This window comes from Callorhinus ursinus, unplaced genomic scaffold, assembly GCF_003265705.2.
Source record: "Callorhinus ursinus isolate GAN/ISIS: 27379988/994484 unplaced genomic scaffold, GSC_fseal_2.0 scaffold12, whole genome shotgun sequence".
Lineage (NCBI taxonomy): Eukaryota > Metazoa > Chordata > Mammalia > Carnivora > Otariidae > Callorhinus > Callorhinus ursinus.
In genome coordinates this window covers 36,824,758-36,850,084 of record NW_027397074.1, presented here as the reverse complement: position 1 = coordinate 36,850,084, position 25,327 = coordinate 36,824,758, and the positions used below count along the sequence as shown (strand labels likewise).

Here is a 25,327-nt window from a genome sequence, read left to right as displayed (position 1 = left end):
GAACTATTTATTTTCTAATAATACTGATAATCTGTCCAAATTAAAAACCGAGACACTGACAAATAAGAGAAAGTCCAAAAGTTGCATTTGCTTATTCACACGGCATTTTCTTTATGTAGTTCTCAAGAAAATATTCTTCCATATATTGAGTAATATAGTAGAATATATATTTGAAAAATGTCTTCCAGAAAAGAAAAAATTTACTTAGTGGGCAGATGTGCCAAATTACCAATTTATTGCTTCTCAGTCCCAGATTCACCTTGTTGTTCCTGCTCTGTGATAACAAAGTTGAGCCTCATGAAACACTGTTGGCACAGGGTGTTGGAGGGACACTGGAGGAGTGAGGTTTCTTCTTCCTGCTTATGCGAGGTGTGCTCATTCAGCTGAGCTCTTGCGGACTGAATGGCTTTTTTCAGCAGTGTCCTGGCATAAAGCAGCAAGCGGCTTATCCCCAGCATACCTCAGCACAAACTCTATGTTGAATGGTTTCCAGCAGCAAGTTCAATGGCACTCCTGAGGGCACCTAACAAGGTCTATGGATTAACCAGCTCATTTCCAGTAAATCACAGCACCTCCTTCTCACACCCCTGTTGCTTCCAGGTGGTTTTCTCTGAGTTCAGGTGGTGCCCAAGCTGGCTTTCCAGCAAGTCAATAACAACCGAAACAGATAGCTTCCCAGTGAATTTTATCAGTATCCTACTAGGGAATTCTCAGTTAACCTAACTGACAACTGGGGACTCTCTCTGGCCTGGAACAACCCAGTGAATTTTTCCAACATCCAATGAGCTTAGACTATATCCTTTCCAATGAGAGCTGAGTCCTAGCAGTGGGGAGGATCTTCTTCCAAGTTTGTTCCTTCTTTGAATACTCTCCCTCAGTAATTTTGTGTATCACTTAGAGCCCCTACCTCCCAACTTTTGTCAGTTCCCTATTACTCCAATCCTCCGTCGCTATCTCTTTATACTAAATTGTCCTGTTTAAATTACTGCATGGTTTCTGTGTTCTGATTGGAACTTAGCTAATACAGCAGAGAAGTAAGAACAAACATTTTACTTGATAGGCAAATCAACTTTTTACAAGCATAAAGAGCCCAGGGCTTGAGTAGACTTTTGGGTAAGCCTTAAAATGAAGTTACTGAATCATTTGCTACTTCTGAACATGATCCCTTTTGTGTATGAGACTACCTCTGGGAATTATTGTTAACAATAACAGTGGGGCAGAGGAAACACTCAGTTCTCTCAGCCTCCTAGAGAGAACAAGGACATAAGAGAAGCTTCCTAGTTTTTGTCTTTAGTATTGAAAATCTTGTTTGAGTTCTATTTACATCTTAGCTATTATTAACCAGACTTATTTAGATCTTTCCATTAGAATTTTCTGACTTTCTCACTCCTTTCCTGGTCCATCTATGTAGGAAAGTGGAAACAGTCTTATAGTCAGGGAAGATGAATGTTTCCCAAAACTCTACATCCATGCCAACCCCCACCCAGAAGCAGTTAGTCCTGAGGAACATTGGTGCCTATACTAAGGTTTTCTTGGTTCTTTTTGTCTTTTTCTGTTTTTTTTTTAAAGATTTTATTTATTTATTTGAGAGAGAGAGAGAGAGAACGAGAGGGAAGAGGGTCAGAGGGAGAAGCAGACTCCCTGCTGAGCAGGGAGCCCGATGCGGGACTCGATCCCGGGACTCCAGGATCACGACCTGAGCCGAAGGCAGTCGCTTAACCAACTGAGCCACCCAGGCGCCCTGTCTTTTTCTGTTTTGAGCTGTCTCCTTTCCAGTTCTTTACTTTATCCCCTATAGACTCCCTAATTAGATACCTCTTCAGAAATCTAATATTCAAAGGACAACTTTCATACTTTGTTCTGTTTATTTGTCAGTGCCTGATGCTACTTACATCTGGCATCTGTTCTAGGTTAGCAGCTAATTTATCTGCATTTAAACATTTAGGTTAAAATTTCTTTGAATACGGTAAGTAGACAATGTGTCAAAATGTAGATTCCTTGATCCTGTTCTAGACTTACTGCATCAATCCTGAGAGAGCCAGGACCCATAACCCTGCATTTCTAATAATTTTTCTCCCATACTAAACTACTGGCTAGTTGATAACAGTTTACAGTGTTTTCCCTAAATAGATATTTGCATTTTAATATGGTAACTTCTAGCCCTGGATACCATTTTCCAATCGTTCTAGAACAGTCTCGAATGGGGTGTTAACCTGGACATTTAAATCTTTTTTATTAGGGAGCTTGGAAGCATTGCATGAAGGTTTACTGTAGACTTCTTTAGGCCTGGAAGCTAAAGTGCTTAGGCTCAAAGGTCTGTGAAGTTGAGCTTCACAATGGGCTTTGAAAAGCAATATTTGGGTTGTTCATTTCCATTCCAGGCAATTTATTTAGGCATTCCAGGCACTTTATATGGACCACTGTAATAATGAGGTTGCTGATATTGAGGACATCTAGAAGCTGTAAGGCTAAGGTGTTGATGGGTTCTCTATAAAAACTGATGACATCCAGGATAGAGATAGGACATGGAGATGAGTAGAAGATTGGGAGACAGGGGTAAATGTATTCAGTCATTCCTGGGTGGAAGTCAGTCAATAGGAGATGGATAGATATTAGTGTTTTCCTAAGTCTCACCACCCCCCAGAAATGTCACAACAATTGAATAATCCTTTATCAAAAAGAAATTATTTGAAAACTTTCTCTGACTTCTATAAAAGTATTGTATTGTGGAATTCAGTGGTTCCCAAACATAGCAGCACATCAGAATCATACAAAGTGCTGATTAAAAAATATGGATTATTGGATCCCACTCCAAACTTACTGAATAAGAATCTTTGAGGGTGAAGCCCTAGAATATCTATCTATCTATCTATCTATCTATCTATCTATCTATCTATCATCTATCTATCTATCTTTTATCTATGTCCACTCTTTAACTTTTTATTTTGAAATTATTATAGGTTTACAAGTTACAAAAAAATGTTAGGGGAGATCCCATGTAGCCTTCAGCCAGTTTTTCCCAATGGTAATGTCTTGCATAACCATAATACAATATCTAAACTTAGAATATTTATTTTTGTAAGCTCTCTAGATAATGATTATTCAGTTAGCAGGAAATTGAATAAATGAATGAGTAATTATTCAAGGAAATTAGTTGACTTGGCTATTTGTAATCCTGGAATATTTAGCAACCTATTTATTTACTCAGAGATTAGGCAGTTCATTCATTGCTCTGATTAGAGGAATAATTCAGCATGGTTCATTGAAATCCTTTAATTAGTAATCTCTTTTTTCTCTTGGGGGGGCTTTGTATCCCCTCATTCAATGAATCAGCCCATATTGAATAAAGTCTTTTACTCAGGTTTCTTTGTCACCTCCTACCAGTACTTTGCAGACCGATAGACATAAGAGATATTGGAAAAGTGGATCTGTTTTGATCAGTACTATACAGATAACTGTTGAAATCTCTTCTTCTTCCTTTGACTTTAATTCTCTCTTCGGAAAATTTGTCTCATTTCACCTTACTTTTTATTCCCCCATGTTACAATTACTAATTAATAGTGGCATTAAATTAAAATGATCCCTTCCACCTGACAAAATACTCAACTATTAACTTAGTTCTTCTCAACTTAGTGTAATTTTAAGCATTAGGAGACATGGATACTGACCTTAGTTCTGCCACTTGCTGATTCTTTGACCTTGACCCACAAATTCAACCCATCTGATTTAACATTTTTCTTATGAGAATAAAATAGATTCCATCTTCCCTGTTACTACACAGACTTAACTTTGTGTCATCCATAAATCATTGTGTAAATGATGAAATAAACTATATCTAATAAGCATTAGAAGATGAGATTGAGAATAATAATATTAATGGTTAGGAATTTTCAGCAGGAATCTCTTTGCTCTTAGGGGTGGAAGTTCTGTTGTTGCTGTTTTTTTTCCTTTCCCATATATCTTTTTTTTTTTTTTAACTTGAAATTCTTCTGAACTTTATGTTATGCAATTTTGGTTTAGAGTTTGGAATATTATTTAAATTATTTTTGTACTGGTTCTCTTTGCTGTGTTATATAAAGCACCATTTATTTGGGCACTCCTTCTATTTGGTGGTAATAAGCATGGTGGTTCAGGAGTGGTTAAATTTCACAAAATGCCTAGATGTTAATCTACCGAAAATGTGCCTTGAAAGCTGTTGAGCTGTGGTAAAAATCCCTTCAGTTAGCATGTGAGAAAACTTTGAGCTAATTCCCCTCTCAACAGCATTCTGATCATCCTCAGTGGGCACCACAGAGGTAAGAGGAAGGTTTCCTGAAGCAGCTGAGCAGTGGTTTGCTACTTGTGACCAGACCTCTGATACTCAATTGAGTTTCTCTGTGCAGAACATATCAGAAATTTATCATTGCCACCTCCACCAAAATTGGTATCAGTAGTGTGAAAATCCCTGAACATCTCACTGATCCTTACTTTAAGAAGAAGAAGCTTTGAAAGCCCAGACACCAGAAAGATGAGATGTTTGACCCAGAGAAAGAGAAATACCAGCATACAGAGCAGCACAAGGTTGAGCAGAAAGCTATGCACTCACAAATTCTGCAAAAAGTAAAAGCTGTTCCTCAGCTCCAGGGCTACCTCTGCTCTGTGGTTTCTCTCACAAGTGGAGTTTGCTCTCACAAATTGATGTTCTAAATTTCTTACAAAAACCTAATTAAATAACTGATACATTAAAAATAGGGTGTGTGTGTGCCTGGGTGGCTCAGTCAGTTCAGTGTCTACCTTCAGTTCAGGTCATAATCTCAGGGTCCTGGGATTGAGACCCAGGTCGGTCTCCCTGCTCAGCGCGGGGACTGCTTCTCTCTCTCCCTCTGCTCCACCCTCCCAGTGGTGCACTCTTTCTCTTTCTTTCGAATAAATAAATAAATAAAACCTTTAAAAAAGTACAAAACACCACCACCAGAGTATAGATGGTAGTATTCAGCAAATTCATTCTTCTTTCTCTACTGCAGTAAGAAAGGAGCTCCAGGAAAGGTGGTTAGGTGGAATGCCCTTGTAGCTTAAGAACTTGATAGTTCGTTTAGAGGAACATGTGAGAAATCTTTTAATCAACAGTACACGTAGGGCGCCTGGGTGGCTCAGTTGGTTAGGCGACTGCCTTCGGCTCAGGTCATGATCCTGGAGTCCCGGGATCGAGTCCCACATCGGGCTCCCGGCTCAGCGGGGAGCCTGCTTCTCCCTCTGACCTTCTCCCCTCTCATGCTGTTTCTCTCTCTCTCTCTCAAATAAATAAATAAAATCTTAAAAAAAAAAAAAAAAGTACACGTCATCATTACCACTTATGGAAAAGATGGTATGCCCTATTTTCTTAAATGTATTCCCCGTTTTCCCTCTTGCACCATGGGTCCCAGGCACACTGATTCCATAAATGTCTTCCTGGTAGATGTTCTCATCATTCCATAGAAACAGCCACGACAGTGGGAGAAGAATGTAAGTGGTGTGAAATGTAGACAAGCAACTGTATACCCTGTTAGGTGTACCTTCCGGGTCTCTCAATCCTGCATTTCACACAAAAATTCAGAAAATGCTTAAGTAGAAGTTCAGGGTAATAACCTAGTTCCCAAGTTGAAATAAACAATAGAATAAAAGCAAAAGGATTTGTATAATATAAAGATCAGCTGTGGTTTTATTTTAATCCAAAATGAACATGAAGGAACTTTTATGAATATCCAACTTTGGATTTCTTTATTCAATAAATATTAGATCAATTATTTCCAATATATTCTTCCATTTATGTATCCACCTGTCCTCAGAAATATTTCATATTTATTTTTTAGTCTTTTACTTTAGGTGTTTTTGTTAGTTATCCATGAACGTTTAATAAATTACCCTAAAATGTAGTAGCTTAAAACTATAAACATTTACTATTTTGACTCCTGAGGATCTAGGATCTGGGTGCAGCTTAGCTGGGTGTCTCTGGTTTGGAGACTCTCACAAGGCTGTAATCAAATGTCTTCTGGGGCTGCAATCATCTCAAGGGTTGCTTGGAATAGTATTGGTGACTTTCAAAATCACTCATGGTTCTTGTGGCTATTGGCAGGCCTCAAGGACCTCTCCCTCCAGCCTCTCTTCTTCTGTCACCTTCCCTTTCTCTTTTTTCTTGGTGATAATTTAGATGTACCCTTTACTGAGACAAGTGGATTTCTGGTCTTCTACTATAGTAAAAGGTAAAAGAGAGATGGTATGGTTTAATGGAGCATTTCCCAAAATGTGTTTTGTTAATATAAACAAATATTTACTAAATAAACACACAGTACTATAGGAAATGATGCTGAGTTAAAGTTTTTGTTAGTGTCTTTAATTGCAAGACTTCACAGAACCTTTAATGTATATACTGTTTATATCTGGAGATGCATTCAATATGGGAGATTACTCAAATGCATTTTATTAAGAAATTGTTTTTGCAAAAATATCTCTTAGAATCCATGGGTCATTCTTTGAAAAATGCTGGTTTAGTGTATTTTATCCTGGACAGAGGCCTAAGTCATATCTTTTTGTATGCTCAACACCTAACTAAGCTTTACTCTCCCTCCAGCCTGTAACTGAAAATGATAAAACCTGACCTTCACCATCCTCTGAGGGGATATTATAAGATTCAATAAAATAAACTCAGCAAAACATAAAAAACAAACAGATACTATCCTTGTTCTCTATTGGATCTTCAGTAGTAACATGCCACAGAGCAACATTTCCTAGTGCTACCTTTTTAAATCATTTAAAAGCATAAAAATCAAACCAATTCTAGGAACTACTAAAATGACTACAGTGTATTTCAAATGAATTTGAGAGAAGTAGGAGACAAAGAAACACAATTGCATGTAACTCTCTCTGAGCAGAAAGGACCAAAAGAAGACCACCTCTGAGTGTCCCCTCCTTTTTTTTCTCTCTCTCTCTCTCTGTCTTTTTTTTTAACCAGTTATTTCTGCTTCTCTGTTTGCTTTCAACTTTAATTTCTTTCAGAGATTGCCTCAGGGCTGAGGACAAGGGTCACAATGAGTAACTTTATTCTCCTAAAGAAGAGTGCACCTCTCCTGTGCGCATTCAAATCCTGCTGAGGCACTTTCTCTAAAGAGTCTTCTTTTTTTATTATAAGCCTGTCTATTCACTAATGAACTGACTGAAGTATCAGTTGACTTGAATGGGAGTCAACCAATACTAAATGGCTCGTAACAAGAACTGAAAGCTGAATTTCAAGAATAAGTTGAGAGGTGAAAGCATAATTCTTATTGGCACTGTATTTGGAGGTGGTGGCATGTGTTTCTCTCCTCACCCCCCACAGGAGATTTTGGAGCAATTCAATGAACTTGCTTCAATCCTACCTCGACGGTATTTGTCCTCTGTCAGAAATGAGTCCAAGTGTAGCTCTGCTTGTGACTGGGGACTTCATCTCTTCATCTTTAAAAATGAAGCTTTGCCTGCCCTGCAAGTTTGTTGTAAGAACTAAATGAAATGCCATAGATTCATCCAAAGGTACTTAGCAGGCATTCACTAAATGGTAGCCCGAAGTTTTCCTTTAGATTAGACAGCAGTATCAGAAAATATGCTTCAGGCCTAACCATCGAGGCAACTCTAGAATCAAATTGCTTTTTGACAATTGAAAGGTGGAATTCTGTTCCTTGCAGGTTTGCCCAGTAATTTATGTAGTAATTCTTTCTTGATTAGTGCATTTTTCTTTTTCTATAAACAATTAAGGCTATCATTTCATATGCTTATTAATCAAGTATGGGCTTCATTTTAATTTTAGTCTATTTTCTGTAGCGAAATAACCCTTCCACATGTATGCTTCTTAAAAAAAAAATGTATGTATTATATGTTAATTATTTTCTGTGGTTGTTGCCCAATTAAGGTATTACTAAACTGTGCTCTTATAATAGACAAATTCACATGCCTTAGGTGAGACAGAGGCTGTGATCTGGACCTCCATCATTTACAGAGAGGGAGGGTCTGAGGAGGCTGGAGTTTGATGTTTTTGTCCCGCCCCAAGGGCCAAGCATGTCTAGTGATTGTACTTATATGGTGGGAAATATATGCCATACAGAGGTAAATGAGAAGATGGGACAAATTACATAGATACTGATTTTGAGACATTGAATCAATGTGTCCTACATCCCAGCCGTGCCGCTCCATGCCGCTGTTCCAGTTTTCCAGCTCTCCAAACCACTGAATCAATAGCATGCATTGCATCATGGAGAAAGTATGGCCCAGTTGCAAACAGGAATGCATTGACTTTGGATTTAATAATGGAATTTTTTTTTCTATAGTTGCCTGGCTTACTTGAGAAAGTGATGATTTTCTCAGAACGCCAAGACAATCATCCAACCTGAAGAGGATCAGGCAATTTACATGATGGAGCGAAGGAATAGGAGTAAAAGGATGCAATGCAAGGACAGTGGGGAGAGGAAAGCCTGTCTGATTATTGAGAGATGGATCCTAGGAGAGACCCCCCCCGCAAAAAAGAACCCAAATCGGCCCCTATTGTTCTGAATTTCCCCTTAAGGACAAATCCCAAAGAAGGTTTAACAATATGCAAGTAGGTGTGGGGATTCCAAAGACCCCTGGGGCTGATGCTCTGCTTTCTTGGGTGTGACCTGGGAAAATGGCAAGTTTCACAAAGTTCCATGCATTTGAAATATCAGGAGCATTTATGTAGCAATAGCTGAAGGAGATATATTAAAGAGAGTGGGCCTGAGTGAAATCTCATTTTGGCCTTGTGGAGAAAGCAAATAAAAGATCTTGGGCCCCCAAGGCCATTCATAAGTGCTACATACCCTGGTGATCAATAGGAGGACTCCTATAACCATATGGATGGTAGGTGTGAGATCTTTGTGACTGGAGGCTAGGGTGAAGTCCAGGACATCAGCAGTGGTAACTGGACGCACTCTGAAGACCAAGCAGGACAACCTAAACTCAAAAGGATACTCAGTGGCCATGTAATTACATCACATCACAGAAGCAGCCACAACAGAGGTCAACTCAGAAACCAAGCAAGATGTGACATACCACATAGAGACTTGGATGTCCCTCCCCCATGTCCATTTCATTCTGTACCCAGATACTATATTTAGAAGAAGAGAAAGCATCTAAACCATGAGAGAATCTTAAATACAAGATAAATGTATATATTCTGACTTTTTTTGGTAAGGAGGCTTTTAGAGTAGATAGACTATTAGTTATAAAACTAAATTGTATTTTTGATATATCAATGTATACTTGCTAAATTCATACCTTTCCTACAAGCAAGAAAGCCATGACGTTGGGTCAGCTTTTTTAAGATAGAATTTGTCTTGAACAAAAATTCTGAAATATGGAAAATTAGCCAAAAGCTATTAGGACATTCTTTAACTGATGTCTTTCATTTCCTCCTTGGCATTTTAAAATTATCCACTGTGTGCCAGTGGTCTGAGGTTTTTTTTTTTTTTAAAGTTTTCAGTTACTTTCTTTTTTTTTTTTTAAGATTTTATTTATTCATTTGAGACACAGAGATAGAGAGAGAGAGAGCATGAGCAGGGAGAGAGGCAGAGGGAGAAAGAGAAGCAGGCTTCCCACTGAGCCAGGAACCCGATGTGGGGCTCGATCCCAGGACCCTGGGATCATGACCCGAGCTGAAGGCAGACGCTTAACCATCTGAGCCACCCAGGCGCCCCAGTGGTCTGAGTTTTAAAAGGGAGTTTAATAGCTTCTTACAAGCTACATTTGAGCCTGTAGGAATCAAAGTGAGAAAATGCTGATGTCAACAGTATAGTCTGAGGAAGCACCTTGGAAACTTCACTTGCTTAATCTCCTAGAGCTCATATCTGTTCAGTCTTTATTTTTTTTATTTTTTTATTTTTTATTTTTTTTAAAGATTTTATTTATTTATTTGAGAGAGAGAGAGAATGAGAGATAGAGAGCACAAGGAAGAGGGTCAGAGAGAGAAGCAGACTCCCTGCTGAGCAAGGAGCCCCACGTGGGACTGGATCCTGGTACTCCAGGATCATGACCTGAGCCAAAGGCAGTCGCTTAACCAACTGAGCCACCCAGGTGCCCTCTGTTCAGTCTTTAAAGGGATTTTCATGTTGCTTATTCATGTAAGACGTTCTTTGATAATGTTCATGGCAATGGTGTCCTCTTCTCTAGCCATCCCACTGTAGTCTCTTGAGAGGTTGGAAAATAGAAGCCAAGAGTAATTGTAATATGTGGATGGCCACAGGACTTGACTCAATAGGCGGACCGAGAAACTGAGGTCTGGTTAGACATAGAGGGTCTGGAAAATAACAGGCCTAGGCAGGCAGGCGATGTAAACTCCAGAAAGCTATGCAAAGACAGGGAGAAGTAGCCAAGTATTAGGGAAGGCTAGGCCTTAATAGATCCAACTCTAGCTGGTTTGGATAGTGAGCAGTGACTTACATTTAATAGTAAGCAAAAGACTGTGGGAAGCAGTGAGCTTCTTGCTCAGCTGTAGAGATGGATTGAGTGTGGATGGATCTGAGAGAAAAAAATACCAAAAATGAGGCATAAAAAATGGCATACTCTGTAAACATGGTGAATGGCTTCTTCTTGTTTTATCCCAAATGGTGTATGTCTGGGTATGTCACCAAATAATGGAGTTCATTTGCCTCCTGCTTGAAGGCAGACCTCCTTATGAACCAATATGATCCACCCTCCAGATGAATTTCTGCAACCCTTTCATACTCTCATTGTTGACTGGTCCCTGCCCTGTATCTATTCCCAAGCCCTATGTTGGTCATCCCTCAAGCCCCATGTTGGTCACTGCCTACTCCAGCTGTATTCTACTGCCAGGATTTTATTTTCTTCTTACTGTCATTCTCCCCAGTAACTTCAGCTCAGCCTCAAAGCTGTTTGTTCTTGGTACTGATAGTCGTAGTAGTAACATGTCCTGTTACCTAATGCTTTCAAACTCACAATGGTTATGACATTCAAATAGGATTTTACATGGGAGGCTGGGAAAACAAAATCAGTGTATAAATTTGTTAATTGCTCTGTGATGTTAACAGATAAACATAATAGTTAAAAAATTCTGTAACAATAAGCTCATAAAAAACTGAGTATTCAAGTGGTAAACGTATCAGGGTCACCAAATAAATCAATGACTGAAGAGTGATAGTTTGAACTTTTAACTTTGCAGAGTTTTAAAGCACCCCTCTGTTTTTCTCAGAAGGACACTTTCTTGAAAAATTAATGTCTGGGTGGCTCAGTCAGTTAAGTGTCTGCCTTCAGCTCAGGTCATGATCCCAGGGTCCTAGGATCGAGCCCCGCATGGGGCTCCCTGCTGAGCAGGGAGCCTGCTTCTTCCTTTGCTGCTCCCCCTGCTTATACTGTCTGTCAAATAAGTAAATAAAATCTTAAAAAAAAAAATGTCTATTGGCTACTCCTAACCCTCTTTCCTAATTGTGAAAGAAAACCCAACAGGAAGTTACAGAACTCACTGCTTTACTCTGTGCCAACTCCCTCAGACCACACAGAAGCAAAAGCTAGATGGTTTGGCAGAGCTCTCAGACCTGAGGAGAGACTTGGCAATGTGACAAGCAGAAGGGAAGCTGACGTGGTGTCACTAGGGCCAGGACAGAAGAGTGGTTATGGGCAGTGCTAGTGAAGGCAGTGGAAGCAGCTGGGTAGGGAATTTGTCCCAGTGGGTGGGGAGAGAAAACATGTTGGTTCACTTGATGTCAGGATAAAATAGAAGTTGGCATTTTAGGGAGTTATTGAGACCACAAAGATTGCTTGTAGATGGAGAAGAGGTAGTGCTGGTAGGATGCTTATGATCTATTATAGGCTGCTTTAAACACCTGATACTGCCACTTTCTAGGATTAAGGCCATGTAAAACAATGTCTACAAACTTCGTTGGGATCGAATCCCAACTTAAAAATAAAATCTTCCAAAAGAAAAAAAAAGAAAAGAACTAAATATATCCACTTACTTAACTGAAAGGTAGAGATAATCTCATTGGATTGCGACAAATAGGAAGAGTATAGAGCATATAACAGATGCTAGTATCTAATATCCAGCTTGCATTCCCACCAACAGTGTAAGAGGGTTCCCCTTTCTCCACATCCTCGCCAACATCTGTCGTTTCCCGAGTTGTTCATTTTGGCCATTCTGACTGGTGTGAGGTGGTAGCTCATTGTAGTTTTGATTTGTATTTCCCTGAGGCCAAGTGATGTTGAGCATCTTTTCATGTTTCTGTTGGCCATTTGTATATCTTCTTTGGAGAAATGTCTGTTCATGTCTTCTGCCCGTTTCTTGACTGGATCATTTGTGTTTCGGGTGTTGAGTTTGATAAGTTCTTTATAGATCTTGGATACTAGCCCTTTATCTGATAAGATGTTTACAATTAACAATAATACTATGCCTTTATAAGATCTACCTAATCCGACATATGAACTTGCTTTAAAGTAATTTTTTTAAATTAAATAAAACAAACAGGTACAAGCTATTTCCTTAACTAAATATGAAAACTAAGTTCTTGGAAATTAAAAGGTCTCCCATGCACATGCATATTTAACTAAAAATCATGATGGTGCCAACATATCTTGACATCTAACCATATATATCCCCAAATCAGAATAATTAAACCTGCAGATAGGCAGATAAGAGTATTATGCAGAGATGTAGAGTCGACTTGGCCTTGTGCCTTGACATGTCAGACACAAATAAATAAGCCAAGCAATATGCTCTTTTCTCATTCAAAAGTTTGGAAAATATGCTGCTACCTACACTTATACATCACAAAGTGTTAATATTTCTATGTTTACTTTTTTTAGAATATATAGCTTTATGATTATGCTTTATTTTCTCAAGCATTTACTTTCTCATTTTCAAACAATATTATCTGTTTTTCATTATTCATTTATTTTGTCTGTTATTTATTATAGATCTTTATTCATTATCTGTGATAGTAAATACCCAATTGGAAAAAAGCATTCCCAGGGGAGGAATAATTTATAACATAATTTTACAGAGCTGAAGTCCCTGGAGCTTCAAGTCTATTTTGACATCTGCTTAATTCATCTGTTTAATAACCAAGTTATGATGAAACAGTTGTGCTGTAAAAAGAAATGATCAATGCTGTACTATTATTAGTTGCATTGCCTTCTGTTTCCCACCTTCTAGACTTTCATAGAAATCTAACAAAGGACACAAATAAGCATTGGAGTACAAGATCATAAAATAGCCTTCTGCATTATATGGCCAGTTCTTTAGCTCTACCTTTAAAATATCAAAGATTTGGATAAAATAAGGAAAGCTCAGTCTATGATCTCAGTATTTCTTTTTTCTTAAGCTAAGTTTGTGTAAATACTTATCTTTAGGCATGGTTGGTGAATGGAATACTATTATTAATATTCTATTGAATGGAATTATACATTTATGTGAGTTTCAATAAAAATTGGATTTCAAATCAACTAATATTTATGGGATATTACTCTGTACCAGGTATTCTATATACTTCAATTTATAAAGTCTCATTTAAACTGCAAAATAAGCCAATGTCATTACTATAACCATTTCACAAATAAACGATCAATAAAAAGAGGTCCAGGAGCTTGCCCCAGCCTCCAAGCTGGTGAGTAATGTAAAGAGATTTAAACCTTCGATTCTAATTTTAAAACTAGGATTCTTACTATACTACATTTAATACAATAAATGACAAGAACCTCAAGTACGTATTGGCCTTAAATATGTTGTTGTGCAGTAACAGTGACACATTTACTCAACCATAGCTTCTGGTTAACGAGATATATGAATACATGTGCTAGGTGTGCCTGTTTGGTGTTACACACACAAAAAAGGATTTCTTTTGAAAATAGCAGATGAAGTAGAAAATGATCAAAATATATGAATTAAGGATCAATCAAGTCTAATGAATGTTATTTATAATTAAAATTATATGAGGGGTGCCTGGGTGGCTCAATCAGTTGAGCTTCTGACTCTTGGTTTCCATTCAGGTCATAATCTCAGGATTGTGGGATCAAGCCCTGCTTTGTCTTTGCACTCAGTGTGGGGTCTGCTTGAGATTCTCTCTCTTTCCCTCTTCCTCTGCCCCTCCCACTTGTGCTCTCTCTCTAAAATAAATAAATAAATAAATCTTAAAAAAAATTTATATGAGATTTTCTTTAAATGTAGGTCTAGGGTTACTCTTTGTATCAAATAATACGAAAGCAGTATGTTCCCCTAAATGGAGGCCAAAACTCTTTTTAGAACATATCTTTAATTTCTTAAGTCAGTGACAAAGATTTGCTTCTTTAAAAGTGGTGGCCTTCATCATTACCTTGATCCCAAAACCAGACAAAGACCCCATCAAAAAGGAGAATTACAAACCAATATCCTTGATGAACATGGATGCAAACATTCTCACCAAAATATTAGCCAATAGGATCCAACAGTACATTAAAAGGATTATTCACCATGACCAAGTGGGATTTATCCCTGGGCTGCAAGGTTGGTTCAACATCAATCAGCATCATACAATATATTAACAAAAGAAAGAACAAGAATCATATGATCCTCTCAATAGATGAAGAAAAAGCATTTGACAAAGTACAGCATCGTTTTTTGATCAAAACTCTTCAGAGTACAGGGATAGAGGGTACATACCTCAATATCATAAAAGCCATCTATGAAAAACCTACAGCAAATATCATTCTCAATGGGACAAAGCTGAGAGCTTTCCGCCTAAGGTCAGGAACATGGCAGGGATGTCCACTATCACCATTGCTATTCAACATAGTATTAGAAGTCCTAGCCACAGCAATCAGACAACAAAAAGAAATCAAAGGCATCCAAATCAGCAAAGAGGAAGTCAAACTCCCACTCTTTGCAGATGATATGATACTGTATGTGGAAAACCCAAAAGATTCCACCCCAAAACTGCTAGAACTCATACAGGAATTCAGTAAAGTGGCAGGATATAAAATCAATGCTCAGAAATCAGTGGCATTCCTATACACCAACAACAAGACAGAAGAGAGAGAAATCAAGGAGTCGATCCCATTTACAACTGCACCCAAAACCATAAGATAATAAATAAATCTAACCAAAGAGGCAAAGGATCTGTACTCAGAAAACTATAAAATGCTCATGAAAGAAATTGAGGAAGACACAAAGAAATGGAAAAACGTTCCATGCTCATGGATTGGAAGAACAAACATTGTGAAGATGTCAATGCTACCTAGAGCAATCTACACATTCAATGCAATCCCCATCAAAATACCATCCACTTTTTTCAAAGAAATGGAACAAATAATCCTACAATTTGTATGGAACCAGAAGAGACCCCAAATAGCCAGAGGAATCTTGAAAAAGAAAAGCAAAGCCGGCAGCCTCACAATTCCGGACTTCCAGCTCTATTACAAAGCTGTCATCATCAAGACAGTATGGTACTGGCCCAAAAACAGACACATAGATCAATGGAACAAAATAGAGAGTCCAGAAATGGACCCTCAACTCTATGGTCAACTCATCTTTGACAAAGCAGGAAAGAATGTCCAATGGCAAAAAGACAGTCTCTTCAACAAATGGTGTTGGGAAAATTGGACAGCCACATGCAGAAGAATGAAACTGGACCATTTCCTTACACCACACACAAAAATAGACTCCAAATGGTTGAAAGACCTAAACGTGGGACAGGAGTCCATCAAAATCCTAAAGGAGAACACAGGCAGCCACCTCTTCGACCTCAGCCACAGCAACTTCTTCCTAGAAACATCGCCAAAGGCAAGGGAAGCAAGGGCAAAAATGAACTATTGGGACCTCATCAAGATAAAAAGCTTTTGCACAGCAAAAGAAACAGTCCACAAAACCAAAAAACAACCGACAGAATGGGAGAAAATATTTGCAAATGACATATCAGATAAAGGGCTAGTATCCAAAATCTATAAAGAACTTATCAAACTCAACACCCAAAGAACAAATAATCCCATCAAGAAATGGGCAGAAGACATGAACAGACATTTTTTCCAAAGAAGACATCCAAATGGCCAACAGACACATGAAAAAGTGCTCAACATCGCTCGGCATCAGGGAAATCCAAATCAAAACCTCAATGAGATACCACCTCACACCAGTCAGAATGGCTAAAATTAACAAGTCAGGAAACGACAGATGTTGGTGGGGATGTGGAGAAAGGGGAACCCTCTTCCACTGTTGATGGGAATGCAAGTTGGTGCAGTCACTCTGGTAAACAGTATGGAGGTTCCTCAAAAAATTGAAAATAGAGCTATCGTATGATCCAGCAATTGCACTACTGGGTATTTACCCCAGAGATAAAAATGTAGGGATCCAAAGGGGTACATGCACCCCGATGTTTATAGCAGCAGTGTCCACAATAGCCAAACTGTGGGAAGAGCCAAGAAGTCCAACGACAGATGAATGGATAAAGAAGATGTGGTATATATATATATATATATATATATAAAATGGAATATTATGCAGCCATCAAAAGGAATGAGATCTTGCCATTTGCAACGACGTGGATAGAACTGGAGGGTATTATGCTGAGCGAAATAAGTCAATCAGAGAAAGACATGTATCATATGACCTCACTGATATGAGGAATTCTTAATCTCAGGAAACAAACTGAGGGTTGCTGGAGTGGTGGGGGGGTGGGAGGGAAGGGGTGGCTGGGCGATAGACATTGGGGAGGGTATGTGCTATGGCGAGTGCTGTAAATTGTCCAAGACTGTTGAATCACAGACCTGTACCTCTGAAACAAATAATGCAATATATGTTAAGAAAAAAAAAGAAGAAGAAGATAGCAGGAGGGAGGAATGAAGGGGGGGAAATCGGAGGGGGAGACCAACCATGAGAGATGATGGACTCTGAAAAACAAACAGGGTTCTAGAGGGGAGGGTGGTGGGGGGGTGGGTTAGCCTGATGATGGGTATTAAAGAGGGCACGTTCTGCGTGGAGCACTGGGTGTTATGCACAAACAATGAATCATGGAACACTACATCCAAAACTAATGACGTAATGTATGGTGATTAACATAACAATAAAAAATTTTAAAAAAAGTGGCAGCCTTCATGTTTGATTTCTAAGCCTGTCCTCCGTCCCTGGTCTCCCTCCACAAACATTTATCGCAGTCTCATCTGTGCCAGACATTGTGTTAAGTGCAGGGGATGGAGGAGTGAACAAGTCTGACATGAATCCATTTCTTATAGATACTTCTAAATTTTATTATAAAGTTGTTATAGAAAAGGTAGAAAGGTGTTGTAAGGTCTGCCAAAATTATAGATGTTTCCATTCTCTAGGCAAAACCATACTGTAGGTATTTTATGCCAGACAATGAGGTAGAAACTGCATGACATCATTTGCATTATTGTCAGGTTAGGACAATAATGCTTAGGAATCCTTAGGAAGCTTCTTTTTAAAAAATAAGGTGGAAGTTTAATTTATGTTTTATTCCCTAACAAATTCAGTTCCAAGTAACACCTCTCTCACTGGCACTGTTCCTGCCCTTTGCTAAAGACATCCCTTTTCAAGTATCTGAAAAATCCTGCACCCTGAAAGGTAGCATGGCTCACTTGGCCATAGGGGTTGACGGCTAAAGTTGCCCAAGATACCCTGAAAACAAACAGGCAAGCTTACCAAGAAAGGGGAGGAATTCTGACCTCTTTTACTACTCTTTTTAGGGAAGAATTTTTGGTTTGGGTGACAAGAAAGTCACAACTTATTTTTAATGAATTTTATTATGGATAAGCCAATTTCACCTATTCTATTAAAGTAACTTAAAAGACAATCAAGAAAGTAGGACTTCCAGGGAAAATGAAACGTATTTTTATAAAGGTTTTGTAGTGTGCTGTTTTTCTTCCTCATTGGATATGTAGGCTATTTCTAGGAAGGGTCATAGTATCTTGAGATATATAGTTGAAAGATAGCAGACAGTGATCATGATGGTCAATCTCATTAGTTTTCTTGGTAAAAAAAAAAGTACTCTTTATATCATGGTGTAAGGGAGTTAGGTCCTTTGTAAAGGAAATTCTCCAGGATTTCAAGGGCACTCAGCTCAAGCGTACTGAATGGTAACTCTAGTCCCTTGACTAAATCTGTGCTAATTAACCTCTGTCTAAACCTGGGTTAAAATGTTTGTCGATTGCTCTGTTTACTTTAGGACTTCTCAGATTATTAAATATGTTAATATGAACAGTCAATGTGCAATAGGGATAGTGTGTAGCATTTCCCCAAATTATTTGACCAATGACATTTTTTTCTTCTCATGGAATTTATTAATACTAGTGCTCTGCAGAATGACCTTCATGAAGTTAGGTGCTGATCTAGAAATGAGCATTTTCCCTGCTAAAATCAGTCAACTGTTTTTATTTCAAATAGTGTCAGAAGTATTGCCACATTTAATGTGAAAATTAATAGACTGTATGAAAGCAATGGCTATAGTTTTTCTTTTCCTAGCTTTACTGAGATATAATTGACATATAGCACTGTGTAAGTTTAAGGTATACAGTGTGATTTGATACATGGATATACTATGAAATGGTCACCCCAATAAGGTTAGCTAAGGCTTCTATCACCTCACATAATTACCTTTTGTGTATGTGTGTGTGTGTATGGTGAGAACATTTAAGATTTACTCTCTTAGCAACTTTCAAGTATATAATACAGTATTGTTAACTATAGTCTCAATGCTATACATTAGATCCCCCAGAACTTACTCATCTTACAATTGGAAGTTGTATACTTGATCAACATCTGTCTGTTTCCCCCAAACTGCAGCCCCTGGCAATCACCACACTGGCAACCACCACAACCAATATACCACAGAAACCCACTGTTTCTATGGGCTTGACTTTTTTTAGACTCTACATAGAAATGAGATTTTTCAGTATTTGTCTTTGTCTGACTTATTTCACTCAGCATAGTGCCCTCGAGGACATCCATGTTATCCCCAAAGGCAAGATTTCCTGTTTTTTTTTTAAAGGTTGCCTAATATTCCATTGTATATATATATGCCACATTTTCCTTACCCATTCACCTGCATACAAATACTTAAGTTGTTTTCAAGTCTTGACTACTATAGATACTGATGCAAAGAACACAGGGGTACAGATAACTCTTCAAGAAAGTGATTTCATTTCCTTTGGATATATATAGATATAGATATAGATATAGATATAGATATAGATATAGATATAGATATAGATATATAGATATAGATAGATATATATAGATATATATCCAGAAGTGGGATTGCTGGATTACATGATAGTCTTTTTGAGGAACATCCAGATTGGTTTTTATAGTGGCTGTACTAATTTACATCCCCACCAAGAGTAAACAAAAGTTCCCTTTTCTCCACATCCTCACCAACACTTGTAATCTCGTGTCTTTTTGATAACAGCTTCTAATAAGTATGAGGCAATATCTCATTATGGTGTTGATTTGCATTTCCCTGATGATCAGTGTTATTGAAGATCTTTTCATGTACCTGTTCACCATTTATATGTCTTTGGAAAAATGGCTTTTCAAATCCTTTGCCCATTTTTAAATGAGATTGTTTCTCTCTCTTCCTGGTATTGAGTAGTATAAGTTTATTATCTATTTTGGGTATTAACCCTTTATCAGATAACATGATTTATAATTACTTTCTCCCTTTACATTTGCCTTTTCATGTTGTTGATTGTTTCTTTTGCTGTGCAGAAGGATTGTGGTTTTATATAGTCTCATTTATTTCTGCTTATGTTGCTTGTGCTCTTGGTGTTAACCAAAATATCATTGTAAAGTCCTACTTCAAGAAGCTTTTTCCCTATGTTTTCTTCTAGGAGTTTTAAGGTTTAAGGTATTAATCCATTTTGAATTAATTTTTGCAACTGGTGTAAGAAAGGGGTACAGTTACATTCTCTTACATGTGGTAATCCAGTTTTCCCACCGCCATATCCAATCTCTTTATTGAAGAGACTATCTTTTGCCCAGTGAGCATTTTTGGCCGTACTGTAAAATATTATTTGACTATATATACATGGATTTCTTTCCATGCTCTCAACTCTGTTCCATTGGTCTGTGTGTCTGTTTTTATGTCAGGACCACCTTCTTTTTATTACTATGGCTTTGTAGTATAGTTTGAAATCAGAAAGTGTAAGTTTCTAAACGGCCATATAGAAGAGACTTTAATTTTGTTAAGGAACTCCTTTCTTTGAGCTGCTTCTAAATATCAAATCCACTTTTAAAAGATAAAGATTTGGTTCTGGCCGGGATGGAATGACAGGGACCGGATTATCTTCTCACCTGCCTGGGGCTATGGCTTCAGGTGATGCTGCATCTGCTCTCCACCGCCCCACCCCCTCTCCCCCTCTCCGGGGGGGGGGGGTGTATCTTTTTCCATATTTAAAGTCTAGATTTTCTGGAAACATCAGAAGAGCAGCCGTCGCAACCTCCACACTAAAGCATTCTGCACGCTAGATCTTTCTCATTCTTCCTGTCTTCCTCACGGGAGTGGAGGTGGGGGAGAAGAGGTCAAAGCTAGGGCAACCTGTAGTTTCTTTCTTTCTTTCTTTCTTTTTTTATTATGTTCAGTTAGCCACTGTTTAGTACGTAATTCGTTTTTGATGTAATGTTCAATGATTCATTGGTTACGTATAATACCCAGTGCTCATCACAGCACTTGCCCACCTCAATACCTATCACCCTGTTACCCCCTCCCCCCACCCTCCTCCCCTCTGAAACCCCCAGATTGTTTCTTGGGGTCCATAGTCTCTCATGGTTCATCTCCCTCTCTGATTTCTCCCTCTTTGGATTTCCCTCCCTTCCCCTATGGTCCTCCGTGCTATTGCTTATGTTCCACATATGAGTGAAGCCATATACATAGTAGATTTGAACTAATGATTTGTTAAGTGGGGAATAAATGAATTAATAGCAATAAGGTAATATTTTTGACTCTCCTTTTAAATTTTTTTTGTGTGTGTGCATTTTTGACATGTCCTTTCAACTTTTGTTTTGGCTATGATAAACACTGAGGGTTGTCGGGCTGATAGACCATCATGTACTCTTGTACAGACATACAAACCATGAGCAGGTCCTTAGACGTTCTAGCTTCTCTCTCAATTTCTGACCTTTGTTATTTCCTCCTTCTAAAATATTCTTTGCCTTACTTTTCCCTCACCAGCTCCTAACCTTCCTCCAGATATCAGCTCAGATATCACTACCTCCAGGAAACCTTACTGCTTAAGATTGGGATAGATGTTACTTTTATGTGCTCCCAAAATACTCTCTGCTAACATTTACTTTAGCCCTTAAGATTCTGTGTTGAAATTGCCTACTCTTTTCTGATTCTCCTATTAAATTTTAAACTCCTTTGGGCAAGCACTGTATCTTGTTCACTCTTGTATACCCAGTGCTTAGCATAGGGCCGGGCAGGTGAAAGCTGCTCAAAAATATTCTGGTTATTAGTTCAGGGTTACATAGCTAATGAGTGGCAAATCTGGGATTCAAATCCAGCTCTTTGTGACTTTGGGGCATTTGTTTTGTCCTGTGCTGAGAAATACTACCTCTTACTCCCCCACACACTCACCTAAATACATAGCTGTTAAAAATCTAGCCTTAAAAGTATTGTGTGGTACAGACTGATGGTCTTTGTCAGGGAATGATCCACAGCTAAAGTAAATTATTCTAAATATCTTCACTGAAATGTGACAAAAGTTGGCACCACCTATGGTGTTTCTACCGCAGTGTGCTTTGTCAGAGGAATGGGCCCTGATGCATTTCTCATGTGATGGAACAATAATAATACCTACAAACCAGCCATTTGTAGTGAATAGGTCATGGGTGAATTGCACAAAATGGCCTCTCCCAATCAAACAATGTTATTCCATAAAATATATCCAAAAGTTAGCAACTTGTTCACTTAGGTTACAAGAAATGAACTGTTTTGTGGATGTTTCTAGTAATGGAAGAAACTACATTTTGAATCTTTTCACTTAAGTATATTTTAACTGAATTTTCCTTATGTGTTGTAATTTATAAACAATTTGTGCTACGTGACGATGTATCTTTCAGTCTCAGCTGCAGTGATGAATTATGCAAAAATCTCTGTTTTTTTCTTCTTAATCATTTTGATCTTCAACTTTTAGATTATGGTAGCATTACAGGCTGCTACAGCTGAAAAGAGAAAAGAGAATTTGACAACAATTCCTACAGCTGTACATGGTATTTTTTATACCCTTGTTACTAAGAAAGTTTACTTGTAATTCTTAGGTGGCACGGGCTGAACACATAATCTATTCATTGTACTTATTCACCCTTTTTAATGGATTTGATGTCCGAAGGCCTTAATTGCCAAGTATCTACCTAGAGCAGAAGTAGTCAAACACATGGTGTTTTAAAAGCAAGTGAGTTAAAGTTTTTAAACCAAGAGATTTAGCCTCAAAATACATATTTCTAAGATCTGAAAAATCAGGCGATCTGGGACAGATGCCTATGCAGCATGATCTCCTGGAGTGATGTAGCTGCTGCCTGATTCCTTTCAGGTGTCACCTTACAAATGTCTCTAGTCCTTTACACCCACACATTTCCCCCTTTTGTGTTATCTCCTCAGCTATTTTGGCATTGTTTGTTTGGTTTTTGTTTTTTGGGGTTTTTTTTTATTTTTCTTTTTTTTTTTTTAAGTGAGCTCTGTGCCTGACAGGGGGCTCAAACTCATGGGCATTGATTTCTTTATATCTGAGCTAAACTATTCCTGTTTGAATAAATAATGACAACTCTGTCAATCAATCAAATGGATCCAAACGAAACCTATTTTTTAAGATTTTTTTTAAGATTTTATTTATTTATTTGACAGAGAGAGACACAGCGAGAGCAGGAACACAAGCAGGGGGAGTGGGAGAGGGAGAAGCAGGCTTCCCACCGAGCAGGGAGCCCGATGTGGGACTCGATCCCAGGACCCTGGGATCATGACCTGAGCCAAAGGCAGACGCTTAACGACTGAGCCACCCAGGCGCCCTATTTTTTAAGATTAATAGCTATTGAGTTCTTAAATCTGTAAGTGCTGGGGAGCATTTTCTTTTAAAAGTAAGATGACATCACCACCGTAATAAGTGAAATTTTGGCCAATATTATTTTGTATATGACTTAATTTAGTTCATTAAGAATGTACCTCTGAAACAAATAATACATTACATGTTAAAAAAAAAAAGAAGATAGTAGGAAGGGAAAAATGAAGGGGGGGGAAATTGGAGGGGGAGACAAACCATGAGACACTATGGACTCTGAGAAACAAACTGAGGGTTCTAGAGGGGAGGGGTTGGGGGGATGGGTTAGCCTGGTGATGGGTATTAAAGAGGGCACGTACTGCATGGAGCACTGGGTGTTATGCACAAACAATGAATCATGGAACACTACATCAAAAACTAATGATGTAATGTATGGTGATTAACATAACATAATAAAAAAAAATTAAAAAAAAAAGAATGTATGTAAGAATGTACCTCTGAAGCCCTGAGGATATAGCCATCTTCTTTCAAAGAATTTATAGATCTTCTCTACCAGTATCAGTCAACTCTCAACAAACCAGCAATAAGACTTTGGATTTGGGGTAGGATAGGCTACAACCTGTTAAATAAAACAGAATGAGAAGAATTCAGCTTTTAAGAACTATTTAGAAACATGTTAATTCATAAATAAAGGCCATAGAATTTTCATCAAAATTAAAGGAAACATAAATCCTTAAACTATATTCCTTATCTCCACCCCCCCCCCCCAAAAAAAAACCCTAATTGTTTTATATAAGCATTTTCTTCTTGGGGAAAAAATGGACAGTCCTTGAAAAGTAAGGTTCACTTGTGCTCTCACTGAGCATAGTTGTAGAAAGTAGGTCATTGCTTTCTTCACCAAATTAACTAAATATGTTAGTCCTTGAACTTCAAAAAAAAAAAAAAATCACATTGTTAATACTAGAATAGCCATGGTGTTCTTCATGGATCTGTTCCCTAGTTAGGAAACAGCTGTTTACATGCTCTTTGTTCTGCTTTATTGCCTTCTAAATGCTTCAGTGTTTCTTCTACTTTCAAGACAGAAGGGCACGGAGATTTGCCAGTTCCGGGCACCAGAGCTCCTGGCTCTAGCCATTGCGTGGCATTTTGATTTTGGACTTTCTCATTAGTTTGATCTAATTTTCTGCAATTATGGCAACATAAGGAAATGAATCCAGAATGAATAGACAAAGTTATAAATCAGTTATCAAGCTTGAAGTAAGTCTATCAATGTATTTTTTACTCTCAAACTGCTTCTCAATCTCCTTTAAAAAATCCTGTGCTTCTTACAACCAATACCTCTTCCCTATAAGATGGTACTGGTCTCATAGGTAAGTAGAAATTATATACTTCCTGGTTTTGCCCTACAGCCATGTTGGCTTTCTTGAAGCCTCTGACAAACTGCACACACAAACCAGTATTTTTGCTCCTGAAGTTCCCTCTAAATGAAATCCCAGTACCTTCTTTCCATTCAGTGATTTCCTAACTTTCTCAAACTGTAGCACCATTTCTGCTTTCACCATTCCATCAGTGGATCTGCTTTAGCTGAGGTCTCTAAGGAGATGTACATTACCAAATTCAATAGATTCTCCTCACTTTCTCTTCATCTTTCTGCAGACTCTTCCCTTGGAACTGCTATTACCTTGTGTGACACTACTGTCTCCTAATTTCTTCTTCCCTGCCTACTACTTAGTTTCTTTCACAGATTTCTCTTCCTCTGCCTATCCCTTAGATAAAATAAAACATGTTTTATTTTTGGAACTTTCATGTACTTATCTCTTCCTGGAGTGATGTACTACATACTTCTGTATGGAGACACATTCCTATGCCACCAGCTCTCAAAGCTGTATCTTCAGTCTAGATCTTTTTTTTTTCTTTCCTCCAGCTTTTATGCCCAACTTTTGAATACACATATTCATTTACCTGGAATACAATACTTCAACTTCAATTTACATTTTTGCATCCAAGCCTAATCCTCCTCTTTTATTCCTTATCATTGGTGAAGAATACCTTTCTTTATATATGCAAAAACCTAAGCTAAAACCTAGGACTAATCCTCATCTGCTTTCTCTTAATACAGAGTTCAATCATTTACTCCAGGGAGGTGGAGAAGAGTTACAAAGACCATTCAGTTCTGCTCCTGTGGCCTGCTGCCCTCTGGGAATAGGCGCCCAGATCTTTGTTTTGGTGATCTAATTATTCTTAGGATCTAAAAACCTCAGGCTCCTTCCACCTCCCCTGAAAATCTAGTCAGTGACTTCTTAAAATGTAAATCTGTTCTCATTACTCTTCAAAAACAAATACC

The 25,327-nt window shown here is 38.2% G+C and overlaps 1 protein-coding gene and 1 pseudogene across 1 annotated transcript in view; both read left to right on the top strand.

Annotated features, from left to right (window-relative positions):
* The window catches only part of MACC1 (MET transcriptional regulator MACC1), a 226,412-nt gene that overhangs the window by 37,426 nt on the left and 163,659 nt on the right, over nt 1-25,327 (top strand). The window lies entirely within an intron of this gene.
* LOC141373792 (large ribosomal subunit protein eL6 pseudogene) lies at nt 4,115-4,689 on the top strand (annotated as a pseudogene).